The sequence below is a fragment of the Urocampus carinirostris genome, chromosome 9, assembly GCF_059441175.1.
Source record: "Urocampus carinirostris isolate Australia breed hairy pipefish chromosome 9, RoL_Ucar_1.0, whole genome shotgun sequence".
NCBI lineage: Eukaryota > Metazoa > Chordata > Actinopteri > Syngnathiformes > Syngnathidae > Urocampus > Urocampus carinirostris.
In genome coordinates this window covers 28,870,761-28,877,494 of record NC_142357.1, presented here as the reverse complement: position 1 = coordinate 28,877,494, position 6,734 = coordinate 28,870,761, and the positions used below count along the sequence as shown (strand labels likewise).

At 44.3% G+C, this 6,734-nt stretch overlaps 1 pseudogene; it reads right to left on the bottom strand.

Moving 5' to 3' along the window:
• Positions 1–6,340: 6,340 nt before the first annotated feature.
• Positions 6,341–6,503, bottom strand: LOC148359996 (U2 spliceosomal RNA; annotated as a pseudogene).
• Between the last annotated feature and the right edge of the window lie 231 nt (positions 6,504–6,734).

Here is a 6,734-nt window from a genome sequence, read left to right as displayed (position 1 = left end):
TTTAAAGTCTGCGAAAACCACAATCGCATGAAAGAGGTTCTGTCTGACGCAATGGCATTTTTTGTTATTTGGTCCCTGGTATTGGAATTGGTGACTCTTTAATTATTGAGTATCGATATTGGATGTCCCTAATAATAGTAACAGATTTAAAATTAGCAGCCTTTTTTGCAGAGTGAATGGAATTTGATAAATCAATTGTACCTGGTATTGTTTTTGATCAATACTAAATAGTTGAGTATCAATATCAAACTAAGAAGTCTTGTAAAATGTCCCTAATAATAATAATCTATTTAAAAATATAAGCTTTTTTCAAGATCAATTGAATTTTATAAACTAACTGTACCTATCTATCTATCTATCTATCTATCTATCTATCTATCTATCTATCTATCTATCTATCTATCTATCTATCTATCTATCTATCTATCTATCTATCTATCTATCTATCTATCTATCTATCTATCTATCTATCTATCTATCTATCTATCTATCTATCTATCTATCTATCTATCTATCTATCTATCTATCTATCTATCTATCTAAATCACTTTCTTTTTTTTCCAAAGGGAATGGGATTTTATCTATTGTACTGGATACCTGGTGTCTGTATTGATGACTACTCAATTGTTGAGTACAGACGCTCCCCTACTTACGAACATTCGAGTTATGAAAAACGGTACATACGAACATTTTTTTCGGGATGTTGAAAAATACTTGGACATCACTGTAAGATAAATTTGTATTGTGCACTTTTTCTGAGTACAGAACAGTACTGTAGTGCTTCTTTCCGCCACCACCTGCGTGTGGCGCTGTTAGAGCTCACCCAGCATCCACCCCAAAGAAGAAATCCGGCTTCCTCTTCCCAGTTCGTCAGTAAACATACTGTACTGTATCTCCAGTGCGCTAAGAACTTTGACATTTTTATTGTTTAATATCTCCTGTATCCATTCGATATGGTTGGTGTAAAGTATAACGAAGATGCGAGGCGTTTCTTTTGAAGTGAAAGTGGAATCGTCCCACCAAAATGGCGGCGCCCTCTATGGCGGCGGCTGGATCTGCTCCCGACAGTTTCTCACATTCTAGTCAAAAACCCCAATCTTCGACTCAGTTTATGAGGGCGAACAAAGACAACTCTAACTGTAGATTAATATACGATCGCAGTTTTTTGCTGGATATGCGAACATCCAGAAATCCAGCGCAAATTTCGACGATCACTCTGGAGTGTTTACTTAGCCTCGGAGTGCTACGTCAACAGAACGCAGCGGCCTACAAAGCAGCGAGTAAAAGTGGCAAGCGGAAGCGCTGTGACCGGGGAAGGAAACGAGGTTGTCGGGCCGGGCTAACGGCTCGGATGAAGGCTAAACCCTTCAAAACGCCTCTACCATCCATTTTCCTATCCAACGTCCGCTCCCTGGACAACAAACTGGACCATTTACAAGTGGAATTTACATCGAACCGCGAATTGACGAACTGTTGTGCTTTAATTCTGACGGAGACATGGCTAAACTCATCTATCCCGAATGACGCTGTTAGCATTGTGGGGCTAACGGCTTTCCGCGCTGATAGAAGCGGCGAGCTCACCGGCAAAAGCAAGGGGGGCGGTCTATGCATTTATACCAACAACAACTGGTGTAAAAATGCGAAGATAATCTCGAAACACTGCTCACGAGACATTGAACTTTTGACGGTGATCTGCAGACCCTTCTACCTACCGAGGGAGTTTAGCGCGACCATCATTACTGCCGTGTACGTGCCCCCCAGCGCTAATACGAAGGAGGCAATGGACGTTCTCTACCGAACTGTGAGTGAACTGCAGCATGCTTACTCCGAGTGCATTTTTATTGCGGCGGGGGACTTTAACCAGGCCAACATGAAAACAGTTCTCCCGCATTTCCATCAGCATGTAAACTTTGCTACAAGAGGTAGGAACACATTAGACCTGGCCTACACAAACATCAAAGGTGCATATAAAGCAGCCCCCCGCCCCCACCTTGGCTCATCAGATCACCTTTCTATTATGCTAATTCCAGCATACAAGCCCCTGCTGACCAGAGAAAAACCTACAGTGAAGCAGGTGAGGGTGTGGTCTGAGGGGGCAATGGAGGCACTACAGGACTGCTTTGATTGCACTGATTGGGACATGTTTAAATCGGCTGCCACTTACAACAACAAAATAAATATAGATGAGTACGCCATTTCTGTGTCAGCCTACATCAGTAAATGCGCAGAAGACGTCAGCAATAACAAAACTATATGCACCCGTGCCAATCAGAAGCCCTGGATGACTGCTGAAATATGAAAACAACTAAAAGTACGGAACCTTGCCTTTAGATCTGGTGACAAGGAGGCGCTGTTATCAGCAAGGGCTAACCTGAACCGGGCTATCAGACTAGCAAAGCGAACGCACAGTCAAAAAATCCAGGAACGTTTCCTCAGCACAACCAACACCAGGGATATGTGGAAAGGCATTCAGGCCATCACCAGTTACAAGCCAACCACCGCCCCAGTGCAGAACACTAGCATGGACTTTCTGAATGACCTCAACAAATTCTTTGGAAGGTTCGAGGCACAAAACGGCACCCCTGCAGCGAAAGCGGTTCCAAATCAGGACGAAAGAGCACTCCACCTGGACTCATCTGACGTGAGGAAGACCCCTGAGAAGGGTCAACACAAGGAAGGCTCCAGGCCCGGACAACATTCCGGGGCGGGTACTTAGGGAGTGCGCCGATCAGCTGGCTTGTGTACTAACTGACATTTTCAACACCTCGCTAGACCAAGCCAAAGTACCATCATGCTTCAAATTTGCCAACATCATCCCAGTGCCAAAGAAACCCCAGATCATATCACTCAACGATTACCGGCCCGTTGCACTGACTCCTATCATAATGAAGTGCTTTGAGAGACTGGTTAAAGAGCACATCACCTCCAGTCTCCCCTCCTCATTCGACCCCTTTCAGTTTGCCTACAGGACAAACCGCTCCACCAGGGATGCCATCTCCTCTGCGCTTCACCTGAGCCTGACACATCTAGAGGAGAAGAACACCCATGTGCGGATGCTGTTCCTGGACTTCAGTTCAGCATTCAACACCATCATCCCACAACATCTGGTAGACAAAATGAGACTCCTGGGTTTCAACACCCCCCTGCGGAACTGGCTGCTGGACTTCCTCTGTGACAGACCCCAATCAGTGCGGATAGGTCAGAACAGTTCAGATGTCATCTACCTCAGCACGGGCTCCCCCCAAGGCTGCGTCCTAAGCCCCTTGCTGTTCACCTTGATGACACACGACTGCGTCCCTAGGTCCGCCACAAACCACATCGTGAAGTATGCTGACGACACAACAGTGGTGGGCCTCATCAGGGATGACAACGACCTGGCCTACAGAGAGGAGGTGGAGCAGTTGGTGGGCTGGTGCAGGGACAACAGCCTGGTCCTGAATGTCGACAAAACTAAAGAGATCATTGTCGACTTTAGGAAAAACCAGCCCAACCATGCCCCACTTTGCATCAACAACAAGGCTGTGGAGGTTGTCAGCAGTATCAAGTTCCTAGGGGTGCACATTACAAACAAACTCACCTGGTCCGTGAACACTGCATCACTGGTTAAGAGGGCACAGCAGCGCCTGTACTTCCTGCGGAGGATGAGGAGAGCCCACCTGCCCCCACCCTCCCTCATTACATTCTACAGGGGCACCATAGAGAGTATCCTGACCAGCTGTATCTCTGTGTGGTGTGGAGGCTGCAGCGCTACCGACTGGGGTAGTGTGAGGAGGGTAACGAGGACAGCAGAGAAAATAATCGGGACTACACTTCCCTCCATTCAGGACATTGGCCAGAAGCACTGCCTATCCCATGCTAAAAACATTACCGGGGACCCCTCTCACCCCCATCATGGACTGTTCACTCTGCTAGCCTCTGGGAAGAGGTACTGCAGTGTGCGGTGCAGGACCACCAGGCTCCGCAATAGTCTAGTCCCCCTGGCCATTAGACTGTTAAATGGTCAATCTAACATATAGTTAACTTAAATCTAAACGGCTGCTAATCTGACTTTTTGCACTACTGGCAGTTTTTTTTATAGCTTGCCACTCCTTGCACATTGCTCTCTGCACTATTGTAATTACAGCGGTATTGTTACAGTGTTAATGTTACTGTGTACCTGACTTGTTAACCTGACTGCCCATTTTGCACATCTGGTTAGCTACTCTTCTTGCACTATCGGCACTATGGTAAAATACTATACGTAGCCAAAATACAATACAACATTATTTATATCTGTACATTCAAGGAAACTGTGGGGGTCAGATGCATCGACATTTCGTTCTGTATACACGTGTACTAGAATGACAATAAAGTAGATCTGAATCTGAATCTGAATCTGAATCTGAATAAGAAAGCTGGATGCGGTTGAGAAAAAAAAAATTCTGCCACTTTCTACCACGGAGAGGAAGTCGCCTACCTGTTTAACCTCATCTTCCAAAAGTAAGGTAAACTTAACTTTATTTATCTTTATAGAGCACATTATTTTCTTAAAAGTTTACTTTTTAGTACAAAACAATACAGGTTACTTATACAAACCCAAAAATACTTAAAACTACTTAAAACTTAAACATACAAAATACAGCACTGAAGCAAATTACGAATAACCGTCCAGAATGTATCTCATTCGTAATTAGGGCAGCTTCTGTATCAGTATCATGAAAACGTGTTTTGAAATGTCTCTAACAATAATTTTTCCTATATTACATCATATTTATCGACTATTATGGCCGAATTCAAAATATCAAATAATGCAATCCAAATGAAAGACAAATATGAACAAAATTGATGTGAAAGATGGATTGCAGTTTTATTTTTCTTGCTATTGAGTATTTGTTTATATCTCATCTCATCTCATCTCATTAGCTACACCGCTTATCCTCAGTAGGGTCGCGGGGTTGCTGGAGCCCATCCCAGCAATCATTGGGCAGTGGGCAGGGGACACCCTGAACTGGTTGCCAGCCAATCGCAGGGCACACGGGGACAGACAACTCACTCGCTCATTCACACCTAGGGACAATTTGGACCGGCCAATTCACCTGACATGCATGTTTTTGGAATGTGGGAGGAAACCGGTGTGCCCGGAGGAAAGCCACGCAAGCACGGGGAGAACAAACAAACTCCGCACAGGAAGTCTGGAGCTGGATTTGAACCCACGCAGGAGGTTCCCAAGACATGAACTGTGCCGCACATGCGCTAACCACTGCGCCGCCGTGCTGCCTTGTTTATATCTATCATAGCCAAATGGTTGTGTATTTGTTTTGGGATCAAACAAGGTAGAAAGAAATAGACAAAGAAAAATCTCAGAATAAACAAAAAAAAATTGAACCTGTCATTCTGTTCAAACGCCTTTTTGAAGAGTGCTCATACCTTTTAATAGTGTTTGCCTCATTACTTATTCATCAACAAAACGGGATGTCAATTACTTCCTGAATGTCACCGTGCTCTGCTCCTTTCTCTGTTTCATAAGCATTGAGCTTTTTTTATCATAAAGCAGGGAAAAGTTCAAATGTTACAGAGGAAACGAAATGTTTTGCCTGTGTTTCGTCACTTTGCTGTTACGATCGCTCTTGGCTGACACGTTGAAATTGAGTCGTGTGATTATGAGAAGAACACATTTTTATTGAGTTTCCTTACCACTTCGTTGTAGGCCTTAGCCAACACATCTATATATTAACCCTGGCTGGAGCTAATGATCACCCCATTCTTATTGATGATTCATTTGTTGTGCAAGGGGAATTTCCAAAATTCACTCCAATCGAATTCACCCTAATTATGACCAGGGTGGTGACTCACATGTGAAGAACTAACGCGTTCCTGGAATGCAATTACCGTAAATTCCGGACTATAGAGCGCACCTGATTATAAGCCGCACCCACCACCACGTTTTGGGTGATTCGTCAATTTTGTACTTACACAAACCGCACCCGTGTATAAACCGCGTGCGCCCGCAATAAAACTCGTGACACAATCACAAGTTTAACCCAGACCTAGCTGTAAGTTCCACGATTGTAATCACATTTTTGGTTTGAACAAATTTATTGACACAAATAACAGCAAACAAACAATGTGAGGTTCGAACAACCCTTCTCGACAATCTTAAGAGCAATCAAACATATTCACAATTTCGTTATGTCTGGCAATATGGGGGTTTTTAAGGGTTATTGTTCTATCTTCGTTATTCATTATCCATTATCCGTTATCGGTCAGTTCATAATACGCTACAAAGCCTGGGAGCCGGGACACTTACTCTCAGCGAAAAGGCCAAGCTAAGGTCCTAGCCCTAAAGCCTTGCCGCGATCATTGCGAATGCACCGTTCCCGGAGGTACTGCAATACCGGGCCGATGCGTGGGGTGGACAGAGCAAGCTCCTATTTCATCTCCGGATTGCAAAAATCAAAGGGCAAAAGGCAGGCCAAGCTAAGGACCTAGCATCAAAGCCTTGCTACGGACAAAGGCCAAGCTAAGGACCTAGCATCAAAGCCTTGCTTATGAGGTTTTAACATTTTTAGTACACAATTCTAGAACCACAGTCGGCATCATGAATGGAAACTGATACCCGTAATTAACGTATGATGCACACTTGTAAAGTCCGGGTCCCGTTGAAAGTAATCCAAGGAAACAAAATGTATATTTCCAAAGTTAAGGGTGGGAAAAATATAAATCCACTATTGTCTGCTGCGACAACAGACAGATCT